Source organism: Salvelinus fontinalis, chromosome 27 (assembly GCF_029448725.1).
Source record: "Salvelinus fontinalis isolate EN_2023a chromosome 27, ASM2944872v1, whole genome shotgun sequence".
Classification (NCBI taxonomy): Eukaryota; Metazoa; Chordata; class Actinopteri; order Salmoniformes; family Salmonidae; genus Salvelinus; species Salvelinus fontinalis.
This window is the reverse complement of record NC_074691.1, coordinates 41,067,601-41,091,107: the sequence shown is the minus strand read 5'-3', so window position 1 is coordinate 41,091,107 and position 23,507 is coordinate 41,067,601. Positions and strand designations below refer to the sequence as shown.

Here is a 23,507-nt window from a genome sequence, read left to right as displayed (position 1 = left end):
AACAATATGACATCATAATGACCTCATAGAGAACGTCTCCATATACAGGTAAACAATATGACATCATAATTTTACATTTACATTTACATTTAAGTCATTTAGCAGACGCTCTTATCCAGAGCGACTTACAATGACATCATAGAGAACGTTTCCATATACAGGTAAACAATATGACATCATAATGACATCATAGAGAATGTCTCCATATACAGGTAAACAATATGACATCATAGAGAACGTCTCCATAAACAGGTAAAAAATACGACATCATAATGACATCTCAGCCACAGTGGGATCTCAGCCCAGTAGGGTCTCAGCTCAGTAGGGTCTCAGCCCAGTAGGGTCTCCGCCCAGTAGGGTCTCAGCCCAGTAGGGTCTCAGCTCAGTAGGGTCTCAGCTCAGTAGGGTCTCAGCCCAGTAGGGTCTCCGCCCAGTAGGGTCTCAGCCCAGTAGAGTCTCAGCCCAGTAGGGTCTCAGCTCAGTAGGGTCTCAGCCCAGTAGGGTCTCAGCTCAGTAGGGTCTCAGCCCAGTAGGGTCTCAGCCACAGCGGGTCTCCGCCCAGTAGGGTCTCAGCCACAGCGGGTCTCAGCCACAGCGGGTCTCAGCCCAGTAGGGTCTCAGCTCAGTAGGGTCTCAGCTCAGTAGGGTCTCAGCCCAGTAGGGTCTCAGCTCAGTAGGGTCTCAGCTCAGTAGGGTCTCAGCCCAGTAGGGTCTCAGCCCAGTAGGGTCTCAGCTCAGTAGGGTCTCAGCTCAGTAGGGTCTCAGCTCAGTAGGGTCTCAGCTCAGTAGGGTCTCAGCCCAGTAGGGTCTCAGCTCAGTAGGGTCTCAGCTCAGTAGGGTCTCAGCCCAGTAGGGTCTCAGCTCAGTAGGGTCTCAGCCCAGTAGGGTCTCAGCCCAGTAGGGTCTCAGCTCAGTAGGGTCTCCGCCCAGTAGGGTCTCAGCCCAGTAGGGTCTCAGCTCAGTAGGGTCTCAGCTCAGTAGGGTCTCCGCCCAGTAGGGTCTCAGCCCAGTAGGGTCTCAGCTCAGTAGGGTCTCCGCCCAGTAGGGTCTCAGCCCAGTAGGGTCTCAGCTCAGTAGGGTCTCAGCTCAGTAGGGTCTCAGCCACAGCGGGTCTCAGCCCAGTAGGGTCTCAGCTCAGTAGGGTCTCCGCCCAGTAGGGTCTCAGCCCAGTAGGGTCTCAGCCCAGTAGAGTCTCAGCCCAGTAGGGTCTCCGCCCAGTAGGGTCTCCGCCCAGTAGGGTCTCCGCCCAGTAGGGTCTCAGCCCAGTAGAGTCTCAGCCCAGTAGGGTCTCAGCCCAGTAGGGTCTCCGCCCAGTAGGGTCTCAGCCCAGTAGGGTCTCAGCCCAGTAGGGTCTCAGCCCAGTAGGGTCTCAGCCCAGTAGAGTCTCAGCCCAGTAGGGTCTCAGCCCAGTAGGGTCTCAGCCACAGTGGGTCTCAGCTCAGTAGGGTCTCAGCCCAGTAGAGTCTCAGCCCAGTAGGGTCTCAGCTCAGTAGGGTCTCAGCCCAGTAGGGTCTCAGCCACAGTGGGTCTCAGCCCAGTAGGGTCTCAGCTCGGTAGGGTCTCAGCCCGGTAGAGTCTCAGCCCAGTAGAGTCTCAGCCCAGTAGGGTCTCAGCCCAGTAGGGTCTCAGCTCAGTAGGGTCTCAGCTCAGTAGGGTCTCAGCTCAGTAGGGTCTCAGCCACAGCGGGTCTCAGCCCGGTAGGGTCTCAGCTCGGTAGGGTCTCAGCTCAGTAGGGTCTCAGCCCAGTAGGGTCTCAGCTCAGTAGGGTCTCCGCCCAGTAGGGTCTCAGCCCAGTAGGGTCTCAGCCCAGTAGGGTCTCAGCCCAGTAGGGTCTCAGCCCAGTAGGGTCTCAGCTCAGTAGGGTCTCAGCTCAGTAGGGTCTCAGCTCAGTAGGGTCTTCGCCTAGTATGGTCTCAGCCCAGTAGGGTCTCCGCCCAGTAGGGTCTCAGCCCAGTAGGGTCTCAGCTCAGTAGGGTCTCAGCTCAGTAGGGTCTCAGCCACAGCGGGTCTCAGCCCAGTAGGGTCTCAGCTCAGTAGGGTCTCAGCCCAGTAGGGTCTCAGCCCAGTAGGGTCTCAGCCACAGTGGGTCTCAGCCCAGTAGGGTCTCAGCCACAGTGGGTCTCAGCCCAGTAGGGTCTCAGCCCAGTAGGGTCTCAGCTCAGTAGGGTCTCAGCCCAGTAGGGTCTCAGCCCAGTAGGGTCTCAGCCACAGCGGGTCTCAGCCACAGCGGGTCTCAGCCCAGTAGGGTCTCAGCCACAGCGGGTCTCAGCCCAGTAGGGTCTCAGTCCAGTAGGGTCTCAGCCACAGCGGATCTCAGCCCAGTAGGGTCTCAGCCACAGCGGGTCTCAGCCACAGCGGGTCTCAGCCCAGTAGGGTCTCAGCCACAGCGGGTCTCAGCCCAGTAGGGTCTCAGTCCAGTAGGGTCTCAGCCACAGCGGATCTCAGCTCAGTAGGGTCTCAGCAACAGTGGGTCTCAGCCCAGTAGGGTCTCAGCCACAGTGGGTCTCAGCTCAGTAGGGTCTCAGCCCAGTAGAGTCTCAGCTCAGTAGGGTCTCAGCTCAGTAGGGTCTCAGCCCAGTAGGGTCTCAGCCACAGTGGGTCTCAGCCCAGTAGGGTCTCAGCTCGGTAGGGTCTCAGCCCGGTAGAGTCTCAGCCCGGTAGAGTCTCAGCCCAGTAGGGTCTCAGCCCAGTAGGGTCTCAGCTCAGTAGGGTCTCAGCTCAGTAGGGTCTCAGCCCAGTAGGGTCTCAGCCACAGCGGGTCTCAGCCCAGTAGGGTCTCAGCTCGGTAGGGTCTCAGCTCAGTAGGGTCTCAGCCCAGTAGGGTCTCAGCTCAGTAGGGTCTCCGCCCAGTAGGGTCTCAGCCCAGTAGGGTCTCAGCCCAGTAGGGTCTCAGCCCAGTAGGGTCTCAGCCCAGTAGGGTCTCAGCTCAGTAGGGTCTCAGCTCAGTAGGGTCTCAGCTCAGTAGGGTCTCAGCTCAGTAGGGTCTCAGCTCAGTAGGGTCTCCGCCTAGTAGGGTCTCAGCCCAGTAGGGTCTCCGCCCAGTAGGGTCTCAGCCCAGTAGGGTCTCAGCTCAGTAGGGTCTCAGCTCAGTAGGGTCTCAGCCACAGCGGGTCTCAGCCCAGTAGGGTCTCAGCTCAGTAGGGTCTCAGCTCAGTAGGGTCTCAGCTCAGTAGGGTCTCAGCCACAGCGGGTCTCAGCCCAGTAGGGTCTCAGCTCAGTAGGGTCTCAGCCCAGTAGGGTCTCAGCCCAGTAGGGTCTCAGCCACAGTGGGTCTCAGCCCAGTAGGGTCTCAGCCACAGTGGGTCTCAGCCCAGTAGGGTCTCAGCCCAGTAGGGTCTCAGCCCAGTAGGGTCTCAGCCACAGCGGGTCTCAGCCACAGCGGGTCTCAGCCCAGTAGGGTCTCAGCCACAGCGGGTCTCAGCCCAGTAGGGTCTCAGTCCAGTAGGGTCTCAGCCACAGCGGATCTCAGCTCAGTAGGGTCTCAGCAACAGTGGGTCTCAGCCCAGTAGGGTCTCAGCCACAGTGGGTCTCAGCCCAGTAGGGTCTCAGCTCAGTAGGGTCTCAGCCCAGTAGGGTCTCAGCCACAGCAGATCTTAGCCCAGTAGGGTCTCAGCTCAGTAGGGTCTCAGCCACAGCGGATCTCAGCACAGTAGGGTCTCAGCCCAGTAGGGTCTCAGCCCAGTAGGGTCTCAGCCACAGCGGATCTCAGCTCAGTAGCAATAAGCAGAGGGAGCCCTCCAGTAGCTTGGCCAATCTGTGTTCCAAATGGCAACCTATTCCCTATAGTGCACAACTTTTAGCAAAAGCCCACGCTATGGGGAATAGGTTGCTATTACGTTGAATGGTTCCGTGCTACACACTAATGAGGCGTCAGGTAGCCTAGTGGTTGAAGCATTGGGCCAGTAGCCGCAAGGTTGCTAGATCGAATCCCCAAGCTGACAAGGTAAAAATTAGTAGTTCTGCCCCTGAGCAAGGCAGTTAACCCACTGTTCCCCCAGGCGCCTTGGATGTCGATTAAGGCCACCCCCCTCTGATTCAGAGGGGTTGGGATAAATACGGAAGACACATTTCAGTTGGACAACTGACTCCTCCCTGGAGACAACAGTATCATGGAGCTAAAAGGCCTCCTCCCTGTAGACAACAGTATCATGGAGCTAACAGGCCTCCTCCCTGGAGACAACAGTATCATGGAGCTAACAGGCCTCCTCCCTGGAGACACTAACAGTATCATGGAGCTAACAGGCCTCCTCCCTGGAGACACTAACAGTATCATGGAGCTAACAGGCCTCCTCCCTGGAGACACTAACAGTATCATGGAGCTAACAGGCCTCCTCCCTGGAGACACTAACAGTATCATGGAGCTAACAGGCCTCCTCCCTGTAGACAACAGTATCATGGAGCTAACAGGCCTCCTCCCTGGAGACACTAACAGTATCATGGAGCTAACAGGCCTCCTCCCTGGAGACACTAACAGTATCATGGAGCTAACAGGCCTCCTCCCTGTAGACAACAGTATCATGGAGCTAACAGGCCTCCTCCCTGGAGACACTAACAGTATCATGGAGCTAACAGGCCTCCTCCCTGGAGACACTAACAGTATCATGGAGCTAACAGGCCTCCTCCCTGGAAACACTAACAGTATCATGGAGCTAACGGGCCTCCTCCCTGGAGACACTAACAGTATCATGGAGCTAACAGGCCTCCTCCCTGGAGACAATAACAGTATCATGGAGCTAACAGGCCTCCTCCCTGGAGACACTAACAGTATCATGGAGCTAACAGGCCTCCTCCCTGGAGACACTAACAGTATCATGGAGCTAACAGGCCTCCTCCCTGGAGACACTAACAGTATCATGGAGCTAACAGGCCTCCTCCCTGGAGACAACAGTATCATGGAGCTAACAGGCCTCCTCCCTGGAGACACTAACAGTATCATGGAGCTAACAGGCCTCCTCCCTGTAGACAACAGTATCATGGAGCTAACAGGCCTCCTCCCTGGAGACACTAACAGTATCATGGAGCTAACAGGCCTCCTCCCTGGAGACACTAACAGTATCATGGAGCTAACAGGCCTCCTCCCTGGAGACACTAACAGTATCATGGAGCTAACAGGCCTCCTCCCTGGAGACACTAACAGTATCATGGAGCTAACAGGCCTCCTCCCTGGAGACACTAACAGTATCATGGAGCTAACAGGCCTCCTCCCTGTAGACAACAGTATCATGGAGCTAACAGGCCTCCTCCCTGGAGACACTAACAGTATCATGGAGCTAACAGGCCTCCTCCCTGGAGACAACAGTATCATGGAGCTAACAGGCCTCCTCCCTGGAGACAATAACAGTATCATGGAGCTAACAGGCCTCCTCCCTGGAGACAACAGTATCATGGAGCTAACAGGCCTCCTCCCTGGAGACACTAACAGTATCATGGAGCTAACAGGCCTCCTCCCTGAAGACACTAACAGTATCATGGAGCTAACAGGCCTCCTCCCTGAAGACACTAACAGTATCATGGAGCTAACAGGCCTCCTCCCTGGAGACACTAACAGTATCATGGAGCTAACAGGCCTCCTCCCTGGAGACACTAACAGTATCATGGAGCTAACAGGCCTCCTCCCTGTAGACAACAGTATCATGGAGCTAACAGGCCTCCTCCCTGTAGACAACAGTATCATGGAGCTAACAGGCCTCCTCCCTGGAGACACTAACAGTATCATGGAGCTAACAGGCCTCCTCCCTGGAGACACTAACAGTATCATGGAGCTAACAGGCCTCCTCCCTGGAGACACTAACAGTATCATGGAGCTAACGGGCCTCCTCCCTGGAGACACTAACAGTATCATGGAGCTAACAGGCCTCCTCCCTGGAGACAATAACAGTATCATGGAGCTAACAGGCCTCCTCCCTGGAGACACTAACAGTATCATGGAGCTAACAGGCCTCCTCCCTGGAGACACTAACAGTATCATGGAGCTAACAGGCCTCCTCCCTGGAGACACTAACAGTATCATGGAGCTAACAGGCCTCCTCCCTGGAGACAACAGTATCATGGAGCTAACAGGCCTCCTCCCTGGAGACACTAACAGTATCATGGAGCTAACAGGCCTCCTCCCTGTAGACAACAGTATCATGGAGCTAACAGGCCTCCTCCCTGGAGACACTAACAGTATCATGGAGCTAACAGGCCTCCTCCCTGGAGACAACAGTATCATGGAGCTAACAGGCCTCCTCCCTGGAGACACTAACAGTATCATGGAGCTAACAGGCCTCCTCCCTGGAGACACTAACAGTATCATGGAGCTAACAGGCCTCCTCCCTGGAGACACTAACAGTATCATGGAGCTAACAGGCCTCCTCCCTGGAGACACTAACAGTATCATGGAGCTAACAGGCCTCCTCCCTGGAGACAACAGTATCATGGAGCTAACAGGCCTCCTCCCTGGAGACAATAACAGTATCATGGAGCTAACAGGCCTCCTCCCTGGAGACAACAGTATCATGGAGCTAACAGGCCTCCTCCCTGGAGACACTAACAGTATCATGGAGCTAACAGGCCTCCTCCCTGAAGACACTAACAGTATCATGGAGCTAACAGGCCTCCTCCCTGAAGACACTAACAGTATCATGGAGCTAACAGGCCTCCTCCCTGGAGACACTAACAGTATCATGGAGCTAACAGGCCTCCTCCCTGGAGACACTAACAGTATCATGGAGCTAACAGGCCTCCTCCCTGTAGACAACAGTATCATGGAGCTAACAGGCCTCCTCCCTGTAGACAACAGTATCATGGAGCTAACAGGCCTCCTCCCTGGAGACACTAACAGTATCATGGAGCTAACAGGCCTCCTCCCTGGAGACACTAACAGTATCATGGAGCTAACAGGCCTCCTCCCTGGAGACAACAGTATCATGGAGCTAACAGGCCTCCTCCCTGGAGACACTAACAGTATCATGGAGCTAACAGGCCTCCTCCCTGGAGACACTAACAGTATCATGGAGCTAACAGGCCCCCTCCCTGGAGACAACAGTATCATGGAGCTAACAGGCCTCCTCCCTGGAGACAACAGTATCATGGAGCTAACAGGCCTCCTCCCTGGAGACACTTACAGTATCATGGAGCTAACAGGCCTCCTCCCTGGAGACACTAACAGTATCATGGAGCTAACAGGCCTCCTCCCTGTAGACAACAGTATCATGGAGCTAACAGGCCTCCTCCCTGGAGACACTAACAGTATCATGGAGCTAACAGGCCTCCTCCCTGGAGACAACAGTATCATGGAGCTAACAGGCCTCCTCTCTGGAGACAATAACAGTATCATGGAGCTAACAGGCCTCCTCCCTGGAGACAACAGTATCATGGAGCTAACAGGCCTCCTCCCTGGAGACAATAACAGTATCATGGAGCTAACAGGCCTCCTCCCTGTAGACAACAGTATCATGGAGCTAACAGGCCTCCTCCCTGGAGACACTAACAGTATCATGGAGCTAACAGGCCTCCTCCCTGGAGACAACAGTATCATGGAGCTAACAGGCCTCCTCCCTGGAGACAATAACAGTATCATGGAGCTAACAGGCCTCCTCCCTGGAGACAACAGTATCATGGAGCTAACAGGCCTCCTCCCTGGAGACACTAACAGTATCATGGAGCTAACAGGCCTCCTCCCTGAAGACACTAACAGTATCATGGAGCTAACAGGCCTCCTCCCTGAAGACACTAACAGTATCATGGAGCTAACAGGCCTCCTCCCTGAAGACACTAACAGTATCATGGAGCTAACAGGCCTCCTCCCTGGAGACACTAACAGTATCATGGAGCTAACAGGCCTCCTCCCTGGAGACACTAACAGTATCATGGAGCTAACAGGCCTCCTCCCTGTAGACAACAGTATCATGGAGCTAACAGGCCTCCTCCCTGGAGACACTAACAGTATCATGGAGCTAACAGGCCTCCTCCCTGGAGACACTAACAGTATCATGGAGCTAACAGGCCTCCTCCCTGGAGACACTAACAGTATCATGGAGCTAACAGGCCTCCTCCCTGGAGACACTAACAGTATCATGGAGCTAACAGGCCTCCTCCCTGGAGACACTAACAGTATCATGGAGCTAACAGGCCTCCTCCCTGGAGACACTAACAGTATCATGGAGCTAACAGATCCCCTCCCTGGAGACAACAGTATCATGGAGCTAACAGGCCTCCTCCCTGGAGACACTAACAGTATCATGGAGCTAACAGGCCTCCTCCCTGGAGACACTAACAGTATCATGGAGCTAACAGGCCTCCTCCCTGTAGACAACAGTATCATGGAGCTAACAGGCCTCCTCCCTGGAGACACTAACAGTATCATGGAGCTAACAGGCCTCCTCCCTGGAGACACTAACAGTATCATGTAGCTAACAGGCCTCCTCTCTGGAGACAATAACAGTATCATGGAGCTAACAGGCCTCCTCCCTGGAGACAACAGTATCATGGAGCTAACAGGCCTCCTCCCTGGAGACAATAACAGTATCATGGAGCTAACAGGCCTCCTCCCTGGAGACAACAGTATCATGGAGCTAACAGGCCTCCTCTCTGGAGACAACAGTATCATGGAGCTAACAGGCCTCCTCCCTGGAGACAACAGTATCATGGAGCTAACAGGCCTCCTCCCTGGAGACAACAGTATCATGGAGCTAACAGGCCTCCTCCCTGGAGACAACAGTATCATGGAACTAACAGGCCTCCTCTCTGGAGACAATAACAGTATCATGGAGCTAACAGGCCTCCTCCCTGGAGACAACAGTATCATGAGGCTAACAGGCCTCCTCCCTGGAGACAACAGTATCATGGAGCTAACAGGCCTCCTCCTTGGAGACACTAACAGTATCATGGAGCTAACAGGCCTCCTCCCTGTAGACAACAGTATCATGGAGCTAACAGGCCTCCTCTCTGGAGACAATAACAGTATCATGGAGCTAACAGGCCTCCTCCCTGGAGACACTAACAGTATCATGGAGCTAACAGGCCTCCTCCCTGGAGACACTAACAGTATCATGGAGCTAACAGGCCTCCTCCCTGGAGACACTAACAGTATCATGGAGCTAACAGGCCTCCTCCCTGTAGACACTAACAGTATCATGGAGCTAACAGGCCTCCTCCCTGGAGACAACAGTATCATGGAGCTAACAGGCCTCCTCCCTGGAGACACTAACAGTATCATGGAGCTAACAGGCCTCCTCCCTGGAGACACTAACAGTATCATGGAGCTAACAGGCCTCCTCCCTGGAGACACTAACAGTATCATGGAGCTAACAGGCCTCCTCCATGGAGACACTAACAGTATCATCGAGCTAACAGGCCTCCTCCCTGTAGACAACAGTATCATGGAGCTAACAGGCCTCCTCCCTGGAGACACTAACAGTATCATGGAGCTAACAGGCCTCCTCCCTGGAGACACTAACAGTATCATGGAGCTAACAGGCCTCCTCCCTGGAGACAATAACAGTATCATGGAGCTAACAGGCCTCCTCCCTGTAGACAACAGTATCATGGAGCTAACAGGCCTCCTCCCTGGAGACAACAGTATCATGGAGCTAACAGGCCTCCTCCCTGGAGACACTAACAGTATCATGGAGCTAACAGGCCTCCTCCCTGAAGACACTAACAGTATCATGGAGCTAACAGGCCTCCTCCCTGAAGACACTAACAGTATCATGGAGCTAACAGGCCTCCTCCCTGGAGACACTACCAGTATCATGGAGCTAACAGGCCTCCTCCCTGGAGACACTAACAGTATCATGGAGCTAACAGGCCCCCTCCCTGGAGACAACAGTATCATGGAGCTAACAGGCCTCCTCCCTGGAGACAACAGTATCATGGAGCTAACAGGCCTCCTCCCTGGAGACACTAACAGTATCATGGAGCTAACAGGCCTCCTCCCTGAAGACACTAACAGTATCATGGAGCTAACAGGCCTCCTCCCTGAAGACACTAACAGTATCATGGAGCTAACAGGCCTCCTCCCTGGAGACACTAACAGTATCATGGAGCTAACAGGCCTCCTCCCTGGAGACACTAACAGTATCATGGAGCTAACAGGCCTCCTCCCTGTAGACAACAGTATCATGGAGCTAACAGGCCTCCTCCCTGTAGACAACAGTATCATGGAGCTAACAGGCCTCCTCCCTGGAGACACTAACAGTATCATGGAGCTAACAGGCCTCCTCCCTGGAGACACTAACAGTATCATGGAGCTAACAGGCCTCCTCCCTGGAGACAACAGTATCATGGAGCTAACAGGCCTCCTCCCTGGAGACACTAACAGTATCATGGAGCTAACAGGCCTCCTCCCTGGAGACACTAACAGTATCATGGAGCTAACAGGCCCCCTCCCTGGAGACAACAGTATCATGGAGCTAACAGGCCTCCTCCCTGGAGACAACAGTATCATGGAGCTAACAGGCCTCCTCCCTGGAGACAACAGTATCATGGAGCTAATAGGCCTCCTCCCTGGAGACAACAGTATCATGGAGCTAACAGGCCTCCTCCCTGGAGACAACAGTATCATGGAACTAACAGGCCTCCTCTCTGGAGACAATAACAGTATCATGGAGCTAACAGGCCTCCTCCCTGGAGACAACAGTATCATGAGGCTAACAGGCCTCCTCCCTGGAGACAACAGTATCATGGAGCTAACAGGCCTCCTCCCTGGAGACACTAACAGTATCATGGAGCTAACAGGCCTCCTCCCTGGAGACAACAGTATCATGGAGCTAACAGGCCTCCTCTCTGGAGACAATAACAGTATCATGGAGCTAACAGGCCTCCTCCCTGGAGACACTAACAGTATCATGGAGCTAACAGGCCTCCTCCCTGGAGACACTAACAGTATCATGGAGCTAACAGGCCTCCTCCCTGGAGACACTAACAGTATCATGGAGCTAACAGGCCTCCTCCCTGTAGACACTAACAGTATCATGGAGCTAACAGGCCTCCTCCCTGGAGACAACAGTATCATGGAGCTAACAGGCCTCCTCCCTGGAGACACTAACAGTATCATGGAGCTAACAGGCCTCCTCCCTGGAGACACTAACAGTATCATGGAGCTAACAGGCCTCCTCCCTGGAGACACTAACAGTATCATGGAGCTAACAGGCCTCCTCCATGGAGACACTAACAGTATCATCGAGCTAACAGGCCTCCTCCCTGTAGACAACAGTATCATGGAGCTAACAGGCCTCCTCCCTGGAGACACTAACAGTATCATGGAGCTAACAGGCCTCCTCCCTGGAGACAACAGTATCATGGAGCTAACAGGCCTCCTCCCTGGAGACAATAACAGTATCATGGAGCTAACAGGCCTCCTCCCTGTAGACAACAGTATCATGGAGCTAACAGGCCTCCTCCCTGGAGACAACAGTATCATGGAGCTAACAGGCCTCCTCCCTGGAGACACTAACAGTATCATGGAGCTAACAGGCCTCCTCCCTGAAGACACTAACAGTATCATGGAGCTAACAGGCCTCCTCCCTGAAGACACTAACAGTATCATGGAGCTAACAGGCCTCCTCCCTGAAGACACTAACAGTATCATGGAGCTAACAGGCCTCCTCCCTGGAGACACTACCAGTATCATGGAGCTAACAGGCCTCCTCCCTGGAGACACTAACAGTATCATGGAGCTAACAGGCCCCCTCCCTGGAGACAACAGTATCATGGAGCTAACAGGCCTCCTCCCTGGAGACAACAGTATCATGGAGCTAACAGGCCTCCTCCCTGGAGACACTAACAGTATCATGGAGCTAACAGGCCTCCTCCCTGAAGACACTAACAGTATCATGGAGCTAACAGGCCTCCTCCCTGAAGACACTAACAGTATCATGGAACTAACAGGCCTCCTCCCTGGAGACACTAACAGTATCATGGAGCTAACAGGCCTCCTCCCTGGAGACACTAACAGTATCATGGAGCTAACAGGCCTCCTCCCTGGAGACACTACCAGTATCATGGAGCTAACAGGCCTCCTCCCTGGAGACACTAACAGTATCATGGAGCTAACAGGCCCCCTCCCTGGAGACAACAGTATCATGGAGCTAACAGGCCTCCTCCCTGGAGACAACAGTATCATGGAGCTAACAGGCCTCCTCCCTGGAGACACTAACAGTATCATGGAGCTAACAGGCCTCCTCCCTGAAGACACTAACAGTATCATGGAGCTAACAGGCCTCCTCCCTGAAGACACTAACAGTATCATGGAGCTAACAGGCCTCCTCCCTGGAGACACTAACAGTATCATGGAGCTAACAGGCCTCCTCCCTGGAGACACTAACAGTATCATGGAGCTAACAGGCCTCCTCCCTGGAGACACTAACAGTATCATGGAGCTAACAGGCCTCCTCCCTGGAGACAACAGTATCATGGAGCTAACAGGCCTCCTCCCTGGAGACACTAACAGTATCATGGAGCTAACAGGCCTCCTCCCTGGAGACACTAACAGTATCATGGAGCTAACAGGCCCCCTCCCTGGAGACAACAGTATCATGGAGCTAACAGGCCTCCTCCCTGGAGACAACAGTATCATGGAGCTAACAGGCCTCCTCCCTGGAGACACTAACAGTATCATGGAGCTAACAGGCCTCCTCCCTGGAGACACTAACAGTATCATGGAGCTAACAGGCCTCCTCCCTGTAGACAACAGTATCATGGAGCTAACAGGCCTCCTCCCTGGAGACACTAACAGTATCATGGAGCTAACAGGCCTCCTCCCTGGAGACAACAGTATCATGGAGCTAACAGGCCTCCTCTCTGGAGACAATAACAGTATCATGGAGCTAACAGGCCTCCTCCCTGGAGACAACAGTATCATGGAGCTAACAGGCCTCCTCCCTGGAGACAACAGTATCATGGAGCTAACAGGCCTCCTCTCTGGAGACACTAACAGTATCATGGAGCTAACAGGCCTCCTCCCTGGAGACAACAGTATCATGGAGCTAACAGGCCTCCTCTCTGGAGACAATAACAGTATCATGGAGCTAACAGGCCTCCTCCCTGGAGACACTAACAGTATCATGGAGCTAACAGGCCTCCTCCCTGGAGACACTAACAGTATCATGGAGCTAACAGGCCTCCTCCCTGGAGACACTAACAGTATCATGGAGCTAACAGGCCTCCTCCCTGTAGACACTAACAGTATCATGGAGCTAACAGGCCTCCTCCCTGGAGACAACAGTATCATGGAGCTAACAGGCCTCCTCCCTGGAGACACTAACAGTATCATGGAGCTAACAGGCCTCCTCCCTGGAGACACTAACAGTATCATGGAGCTAACAGGCCTCCTCCCTGGAGACACTAACAGTATCATGGAGCTAACAGGCCTCCTCCATGGAGACACTAACAGTATCATCGAGCTAACAGGCCTCCTCCCTGTAGACAACAGTATCATGGAGCTAACAGGCCTCCTCCCTGGAGACACTAACAGTATCATGGAGCTAACAGGCCTCCTCCCTGGAGACAACAGTATCATGGAGCTAACAGGCCTCCTCCCTGGAGACAATAACAGTATCATGGAGCAAACAGGCCTCCTCCCTGTAGACAACAGTATCATGGAGCTAACAGGCCTCCTCCCTGGAGACAACAGTATCATGGAGCTAACAGGCCTCCTCCCTGGAGACACTAACAGTATCATGGAGCTAACAGGCCTCCTCCCTGGAGACACTAACAGTATCATGGAGCTAACAGGCCTCCTCCCTGGAGACACTAACAGTATCATGGAGCTAACAGGCCTCCTCCCTGTAGACAACAGTATCATGGAGCTAACAGGCCTCCTCCCTGGAGACACCAACAGTATCATGGAGCTAACAGGCCTCCTCCCTGGAGACAACAGTATCATGGAGCTAACAGGCCTCCTCCCTGGAGACACTAACAGTATCATGGAGCTAACAGGCCTCCTCCCTGGAGACACTAACAGTATCATGGAGCTAACAGGCCTCCTCCCTGGAGACACTAACAGTATCATGGAGCTAACAGGCCTCCTCCCTGGAGACACTAACAGTATCATGGAGCTAACAGGCCTCCTCCCTGTAGACACTAACAGTATCATGGAGCTAACAGGCCTCCTCCCTGGAGACAACAGTATCATGGAGCTAACAGGCCTCCTCCCTGGAGACACTAACAGTATCATGGAGCTAACAGGCCTCCTCCCTGGAGACACTAACAGTATCATGGAGCTAACAGGCCTCCTCCCTGGAGACACTAACAGTATCATGGAGCTAACAGGCCTCCTCCATGGAGACACTAACAGTATCATCGAGCTAACAGGCCTCCTCCCTGTAGACAACAGTATCATGGAGCTAACAGGCCTCCTCCCTGGAGACACTAACAGTATCATGGAGCTAACAGGCCTCCTCCCTGGAGACAACAGTATCATGGAGCTAACAGGCCTCCTCCCTGGAGACAATAACAGTATCATGGAGCTAACAGGCCTCCTCCCTGTAGACAACAGTATCATGGAGCTAACAGGCCTCCTCCCTGGAGACAACAGTATCATGGAGCTAACAGGCCTCCTCCCTGGAGACACTAACAGTATCATGGAGCTAACAGGCCTCCTCCCTGAAGACACTAACAGTATCATGGAGCTAACAGGCCTCCTCCCTGAAGACACTAACAGTATCATGGAGCTAACAGGCCTCCTCCCTGGAGACACTACCAGTATCATGGAGCTAACAGGCCTCCTCCCTGGAGACACTAACAGTATCATGGAGCTAACAGGCCCCCTCCCTGGAGACAACAGTATCATGGAGCTAACAGGCCTCCTCCCTGGAGACAACAGTATCATGGAGCTAACAGGCCTCCTCCCTGGAGACACTAACAGTATCATGGAGCTAACAGGCCTCCTCCCTGAAGACACTAACAGTATCATGGAGCTAACAGGCCTCCTCCCTGAAGACACTAACAGTATCATGGAGCTAACAGGCCTCCTCCCTGGAGACACTAACAGTATCATGGAGCTAACAGGCCTCCTCCCTGGAGACACTAACAGTATCATGGAGCTAACAGGCCTCCTCCCTGTAGACAACAGTATCATGGAGCTAACAGGCCTCCTCCCTGGAGACACTAACAGTATCATGGAGCTAACAGGCCTCCTCCCTGGAGACACTAACAGTATCATGGAGCTAACAGGCCTCCTCCCTGGAGACAACAGTATCATGGAGCTAACAGGCCTCCTCCCTGGAGACACTAACAGTATCATGGAGCTAACAGGCCTCCTCCCTGGAGACACTAACAGTATCATTGAGCTAACAGGCCCCCTCCCTGGAGACAACAGTATCATGGAGCTAACAGGCCTCCTCCCTGGAGACAACAGTATCATGGAGCTAACAGGCCTCCTCCCTGGAGACACTAACAGTATCATGGAGCTAACAGGCCTCCTCCCTGGAGACACTAACAGTATCATGGAGCTAACAGGCCTCCTCCCTGTAGACAACAGTATCATGGAGCTAACAGGCCTCCTCCCTGGAGACACTAACAGTATCATGGAGCTAACAGGCCTCCTCCCTGGAGACAACAGTATCATGGAGCTAACAGGCCTCCTCTCTGGAGACAATAACAGTATCATGGAGCTAACAGGCCTCCTCCCTGGAGACAACAGTATCATGGAGCTAACAGGCCTCCTCCCTGGAGACAATAACAGTATCATGGAGCTAACAGGCCTCCTCCCTGGAGACATAAGTATCATGGAGCTAACAGGCCTCCTCCCTGGAGACAATAACAGTATCATGGAGCTAACAGGCCTCCTCCCTGTAGACAACAGTATCATGGAGCTAACAGGCCTCCTCCCTGGAGACAACAGTATCATGGAGCTAACAGGCCTCCTCCCTGGAGACACTAACAGTATCATGGAGCTAACAGGCCTCCTCCCTGAAGACACCAACAGTATCATGGAGCTAACAGGCCTCCTCCCTGAAGACACTAACAGTATCATGGAGCTAACAGGCCTCCTCCCTGGAGACACTACCAGTATCATGGAGCTAACAGGCCTCCTCCCTGGAGACACTAACAGTATCATGGAGCTAACAGGCCCCCTCCCTGGAGACAACAGTATCATGGAGCTAACAGGCCTCCTCCCTGGAGACAACAGTATCATGGAGCTAACAGGCCTCCTCCCTGGAGACACTAACAGTATCATGGAGCTAACAGGCCTCCTCCCTGAAGACACTAACAGTATCATGGAGCTAACAGGCCTCCTCCCTGAAGACACTAACAGTATCATGGAGCTAACAGGCCTCCTCCCTGGAGACACTAACAGTATCATGGAGCTAACAGGCCTCCTCCCTGGAGACACTAACAGTATCATGGAGCTAACAGGCCTCCTCCCTGTAGACAACAGTATCATGGAGCTAACAGGCCTCCTCCCTGGAGACACTAACAGTATCATGGAGCTAACAGGCCTCCTCCCTGGAGACACTAACAGTATCATGGAGCTAACAGGCCTCCTCCCTGGAGACAACAGTATCATGGAGCTAACAGGCCTCCTCCCTGGAGACACTAACAGTATCATGGAGCTAACAGGCCTCCTCCCTGGAGACACTAACAGTATCATGGAGCTAACAGGCCCCCTCCCTGGAGACAACAGTATCATGGAGCTAACAGGCCTCCTCCCTGGAGACAACAGTATCATGGAGCTAACAGGCCTCCTCCCTGGAGACACTAACAGTATCATGGAGCTAACAGGCCTCCTCCCTGGAGACACTAACAGTATCATGGAGCTAACAGGCCTCCTCCCTGTAGACAACAGTATCATGGAGCTAACAGGCCTCCTCCCTGGAGACACTAACAGTATCATGGAGCTAACAGGCCTCCTCCCTGGAGACAACAGTATCATGGAGCTAACAGGCCTCCTCTCTGGAGACAATAACAGTATCATGGAGCTAACAGGCCTCCTCCCTGGAGACAACAGTATCATGGAGCTAACAGGCCTCCTCCCTGGAGACAATAACAGTATCATGGAGCTAACAGGCCTCCTCCCTGGAGACATAAGTATCATGGAGCTAACAGGCCTCCTCTCTGGAGACAACAGTATCATGGAGCTAACAGGCCTCCTCCCTGGAGACAACAGTATCATGGAGCTAACAGGCCTCCTCCCTGGAGACAACAGTATCATGGAGCTAACAGGCCTCCTCCCTGGAGACACTAACAGTATCATGGAGCTAACAGGCCTCCTCTCTGGAGACAATAACAGTATCATGGAGCTAACAGGCCTCCTCCCTGGAGACAACAGTATCATGGAGCTAACAGGCCTCCTCCCTGGAGACAACAGTATCATGGAGCTAACAGGCCTCCTCCCTGGAGACACTAACAGTATCATGGAGCTAACAGGCCTCCTCCCTGGAGACAACAGTATCATGGAGCTAACAGGCCTCCTCTCTGGAGACAATAACAGTATCATGGAGCTAACAGGCCTCCTCCCTGGAGACACTAACAGTATCATGGAGCTAACAGGCCTCCTCCCTGGAGACACTAACAGTATCATGGAGCTAACAGGCCTCCTCCCTGGAGACACTAACAGTATCATGGAGCTAACAGGCCTCCTCCCTGTAGACACTAACAGTATCATGGAGCTAACAGGCCTCCTCCCTGGAGACAACAGTATCATGGAGCTAACAGGCCTCCTCCCTGGAGACACTAACAGTATCATGGAGCTAACAGGCCTCCTCCCTGGAGACACTAACAGTATCATGGAGCTAACAGGCCTCCTCCCTGGAGACAACAGTATCATGGAGCTAACGGGACTCCTCCCTGGAGACAATAACAGTATCATGGAGCTAACAGGCCTCCTCCCTGGAGACACTAACAGTATCATGGAGCTAACAGGCCTCCTTTCCCCTAATCCATCCTGTAGATCACAGTGCATTCGGAAAGTATTCAGACACCTTGACTTTTTCCACATTTTGTTTTGTTACAGCCTTATTTTAAAATATATTAAATTGTTTTTCCCCCCTCATCAATCTACACACAATACCCCATAATGACAAAGCCAAAACTTGTTTTTAGAAATGTGTGCAAATTTATAAAAATAAAAACATGAAAAATCACATTAACACAAGTATTCAGATACTTTGCTCAGTACTTTATTGAAGCACCTTTGGCAGCGATTACAGCTACGAGTCTTCTTGGGTATGACGCTACAAGCTTGGCACACCTGTATTTGGGGAGTTTCCCATTCTCTGCAGATCCTCTCAAGCTCTGTCAGGTTGGATGGGGAGCGTCGCTGCACAGCTATTTTCAGGTATCTCCAAAGATGATCGATCGGGATCAAGTCCAGGCTCTGGCTGGGCCACTCAAGGACATTCAGAGATTTGTCCCTGATGCCAATCCTGCGTTGTCTTGGCTGTGTGCTTAGGGTCGTTGTTCTGTTGGAAGGTGAACCTTCGCCCCAGTCTAAGGTCCTGAGCACTCTGGAGCAGGTTTTCATCAAGGCTCTCTCTACATTGCTCTGTTCATCTTTCCCTCGATACTGACTAGTCTCCAAGTCCCTACCGCTGAATAACATTCCCACAGGATGATGCAGCCACCAACATGCTTCACCATAGGAATGGTGCCAGGTTTCCTCCAGACGTGACGCTTGGCATTCAGGCCAAAGAGTTCAATCTTGGTGTTACGAACCCCTTTGGCCCTGCAGTCTAGGGGGGATGGAAACGAGACCCGTAACATATCTCATGCAAATCATAACAGTGAAAAGGAACAGTGAGAACTAAAAGATATCCACAGACAACTTAAACTTACCGTCAAACACTTCAGGTTTATTTTAAACACACGGTAATGGGGTGTGGGGAAAAGGGGCTGAGCTGGACCCAAGGAAATAAATAATAAATATCCAAAAAACCCTAAGCTAGTCTTACCTGCTTCAATAACAGCTAGCTAACTAACCAATAAAATACAGTGGGTGGTCCACCGAGTTCTAACTAGGGTATTTAGACAATGTTTTCCTACGGGTAATGTATGCCCAAGGGCGACTTGGCTTGGTATCCCCTTTTCCCACCAACAAACAAACAGTCATACACCACAACAATACATACTCACAGGATAACGGACAAAGTGAGACAAAAACAAAAGAGATCTCCAGAGAAAACTGATTAAGTTTATTTTAAACCAAGGGAAAAGGAGCAGGTGTGTCTTCAGATTAGCGACTGATTGGCGACTAATGACTGGCACCTGTGACTAGGGCAGAAGGAGAGAAAACAAATAAACACAGGATACCTGTATCCGTAACACTTGGTTTCATCAGACCAGAGAATTTCGTTTTTCAATTTCTGAGAGTCCTTTAACTCCAAGGGGGCTGCCATGTGCCTTTTACTGAGGAGTGGCTTCCGTCTGGCCACTCTACCATAAAGGCCAAATTGAGTGCTGCAGAGATGGTTGTCTTTCTGGAAGGTTCTCCCATCTCCACAGAGGAGCTCTGTCAGAGTGACCATCGGGTTCCTGGTCACCACCCTGACCAAGGCCCTTCTCTCCCTATTGCTCAGTTTGGTCGGGCGGCCAGCTCTAGGAAGAATCTTGGTGGTTCCAAACTTCTTCCATTTAGGGATGATTGAGGCCACTGTGTTCTTGGTACCCTTCCCTAGATCTGTGCCTCGACACAATCCTGTCTCGGAGCTCTACGGACAATTCCTTCGACCTCATGGCTTGGTTTTTGCTCTGACATGCACTGTCAACTGTGGGACCTTATATAGACAGGTGTTCCTTTCCAAATCATGTCCAATCAATTGAATTTACCACAGGGGGACTCCAATCAAGTTGTAGAAACATCTCAAGGATGATCAATGGAAACAGGATGCACCTGAGCTCGATTTCAAGTCTCATAACAAAGGGTCTGAATACTTATGTAAATAAGTTCTGTTTTTTATTTGTAATAAACCCTATCACTATCTGTAACCCTATTCCGATCCGTAACCCTGGATCTATCCCATGCAACTAGTCCAGGATCCAGTTGCAGAGGTAGATGTTCAGTCCCCGTGTCCCCGGCTTGGTGATGAGCTTGGATGGCACTATGGTGTTAGAACGCTGAGCTGTAGTCAATGAACAACATTTTCATATAGGTGTTCCTCTAATCTAGGTGGGTGAGGGCAGTGTGGAGTGCAATAGAGATTGCGTCGTCTGTGGATCTGTTGGGGCGGTATGTATATTGGAGTAGGTCTGTGATGGTGGGAGTTAATGTGTTGCCGTAACCAGCCTCTCAAAGCACTTCCTGATTACAGAAGTCCTACAGGCTGGTAGTCAGTGTGGCAGGAACCTTTAAGAGTTCTAGGGAACAGGAGTGATGGTGGTCATTTTAAATGGGGACTACAGACTGGGACAAGGAGAGGTTGAAAATGTACCTGAATATGCCTGCCAGCATGTGTGTGTGTGTGTGTGTGTGTCTGCGTGTGTGTCTGTCTGTGTGTGTGTGTGTCTGTGTGTGTGTGTATGTCTGTGTGTGTATGTGTGTGTCTGTGTGTGTGTATGTCTGCGTGTGTGTGTCTGCGTGTGTGTGTCTGTGTGTGTGTGTATGTCTGCGTGTGTGTGTGTGCGTGTCTGCGTGTGTGTCTGTCTGTCTGTCTGTCTGTCTGTCTGTCTGTCTGTCTGTGTGTGTGTGTGTGTGTGTGTGTGTGTGTGTGTGTGTGTGTGTGTGTGTGTGTGTGTGTGTGTGTGTGTGTGTGTGTGTGTGTGTGTGTGTGTGTGTGTGTGTGTGTGTGTGTGTGTGTGTGTGTGTGTGTGTGTGGTCCAGGTTATTGTAATACAGACTGGGCTCTGATCCTCATATGGCCTCCTGGACTAGGATCAATGGGATTGGGGCTGTCGCACAGGACAAGAGACCCATTGGCCAGAAACTGGTTGAATCAATGGTGTTTCCAAGTCATTTCAACCCCCCTGCGACGATGTTGAGTCAACGTGGAAAACTAAATGCATTTGCAAAAAAGTAATCAACGTAAGGTCATTTAGTTGTTTAGTTTTTTAACCTAAATCCAATGACATGCTGAATGTTGTTTTTGATTTCACATTAGTTGACAACTCAAACCAAAACTAGATGTTGAACTGACGTCTGTTCCCAGTGGGGAGTGTGTGTGTGTGTCTGTGTGTGTGTGTGTTGGAAGGAGGGGGTTGATTGTGTTAGCATATCTTGTCTTATCCAAGTGTGTGTGTGTGTGTGTGTGTGTCTCTGTTAAGACGGATCAGCAGGGGTAGCCTTCTTATCAGCTACAGCAGACCACGGGCCAGGGGAATCATCCTTCCCTTTCATCCCCCTCTCCATCACCTCCTCTCCCCTCCATCACCCCCTCTCCCCTCCATCACCCACTCTCCTCTCCATCACCCCCTCTCCTCTCCATCACCTCCTCTCCAGTTCCCTATCTTCTCCTTGCCCCCTCCTTTTCCCATCTCCTCACCCTCTCTCCTGTCCGAGGAGACTCCCTCTCTCTCTGTCTTTGTCTCTCTCTCTCTATATCCATCTGACAACCAGTTCTCTCCATAGCCCAGTAATAATTGTCCTCTCCTGTGCCCATACTAGGGACGTCAAACGGATGGTGGTGGTGGTGATGGAGGGGGGGTTGTGTATGGAGGAGGAGGGGGTGCTGTGTGTGTGTTTCTTAATGAGTGTGTGTGCATTGAAAACCACCTCAGGCCAGACTTGAACGAATGCAAAACAAACACTGAGGCTGTGGATAGGAGGAGGGTGAGGAGAGAGGGGGGACAGGAGGAGGGTGAGGGAAGGAGGGTGAGGAGAGAGGGGGGATGGGAGGAGGGTGAGGAGGGTGAGGAGAGGGGGGGATGGGAGGAGGGTGAGGAGAGGGGGGGATGGGAGGATGGTGAGGAGAGGGGGGGATGGGAGGAGGGTGAGGAGAGGGGGGATAGGAGAGAGGGGGGATGGGAGGAGGGTGAGAAGAGAGGGGGGATGGGAGGAGGGTGAGGAGAGGGGGGGATGGGAGGAGGGGGGTGTGAGGAGGGGGGGTGGGAGGAGAGGGGGGGATGGGAGGAGGGTGAGGAGAGGGGGGGATGGGAGGGTGGTGAGGAGATGGGGGGTGAGAGGAGGGTGAGGAGAGGATGGGAGGAGGGTGAGGAAAGGGGGGGTGAAAGGAAACATCCTCAGCTTTAACTATATACATCATGGTTGGTCTTCTCCTATTCTATCCTCTCTCCTCAACACAGCTGTACATGCTGACACAGATACAAGACCTCATCGTTTAGTTGAGTCACGATGAAATGTGACAGTCAGTCAGTCTCCTGTTATTGGTTATTGATGTTATTTTTTGTCAGTTCAGGCTATAAAGCTAAAAGACAAAAAACTTCCCGTCTCAGATATTCATGATCAGATCTAAAGTTGGAGCAGAAATCAAGGTTGAAATTAAATCAGTAGAATATTGATATCAAATCAACACAGGATTTTTTTTAAATGGATTGTTGTCTTTCAATAATCTAATTTGAGTGTTTTCCGGTCCTGGTCTTAGGAGGAACACACATTTGAGTTTTTCTGCCCTAGAACTAACACACGTTACAACTAATTAACTCATCATCAATTACCCGCATCCTCCAATTATTTAGTTTGGGGCGGCAGGTGGTTAGAGCGTTGGGGCCAGTAACATGTAACAGCACATTGGATAAAAAAAATAATTATAGTGGTTGTCACTCACCTATTGAAGCTTAATATTGTTCAAGCCATTTTACAAATATTTGATTTCATGGTGAACCTGAACAATTCTTCAAAGTAGCCACCCTTTGTCTTGACAGCTTTGCACACTTGTTTAACATTTTTTTGGTTTCTACATGATTCCATATGTGATATTTCATAGTTTTGATGTCTTCACTATTATTATACAATGATTGAACGTCATCACACACTGTAGATAGTTGGGGTTGAAATGAAACAGTGTTGAAAAACTGACATTTTGTCACGTCAGGGTTTTCTCAGTGGATTTTGATTGTCTATCTGCTACTCTAGCAATGAAGCTTTTGGGCCACACTGGATTTAGCCTCAAATCCAATATGGCAGCCAAAATCCAATATGGCAGCCAAAATCCAATATGGCAGCCAAAATCCAATATGACAGCTATAATACCATTGAATTGAGGTTTATGCACTTATAAATGTAAAACAATGTACGATAGAAGGCAATGTTCAGAGTTGTGTTATATCTATGCCCATTTAGTTGTTGTGTAATTTTACGTCACTGTGAATCCAAAATTGCCACCATAATGAGCTTTTAAGGCTAGGCACCACACCCCAATAGGGTATTTTTTGCCCTTTACCAGTTGAATATCGACACAAATATACCTGTTTTGAATTACACTTTTTCTGAAATATCGAATTAAAATATGCAAATAAGGAACTACCTCATGAAATATGTGCATATTTCTGGAATACTGGAAATCCATTTCTCTGAACACTGAATGAAGTCAGTCTTAAAAGGTTTGATTTTAATTTTGTTAAGACACTTCAGGATATGCCTAGTGCAGTAACACGTTTTTTCATCTTTGAATGCTAAAATGCCTTTTTTACAC

The 23,507-nt window shown here is 51.5% G+C and overlaps 1 protein-coding gene across 2 annotated transcripts in view; it reads left to right on the top strand.

Moving 5' to 3' along the window:
* si:dkey-71h2.2 (low density lipoprotein receptor adapter protein 1) overlaps positions 1-23,507 on the top strand; it is a 156,439-nt gene that overhangs the window by 97,086 nt on the left and 35,846 nt on the right. The gene's annotated exons all lie outside the window — the stretch shown is intronic.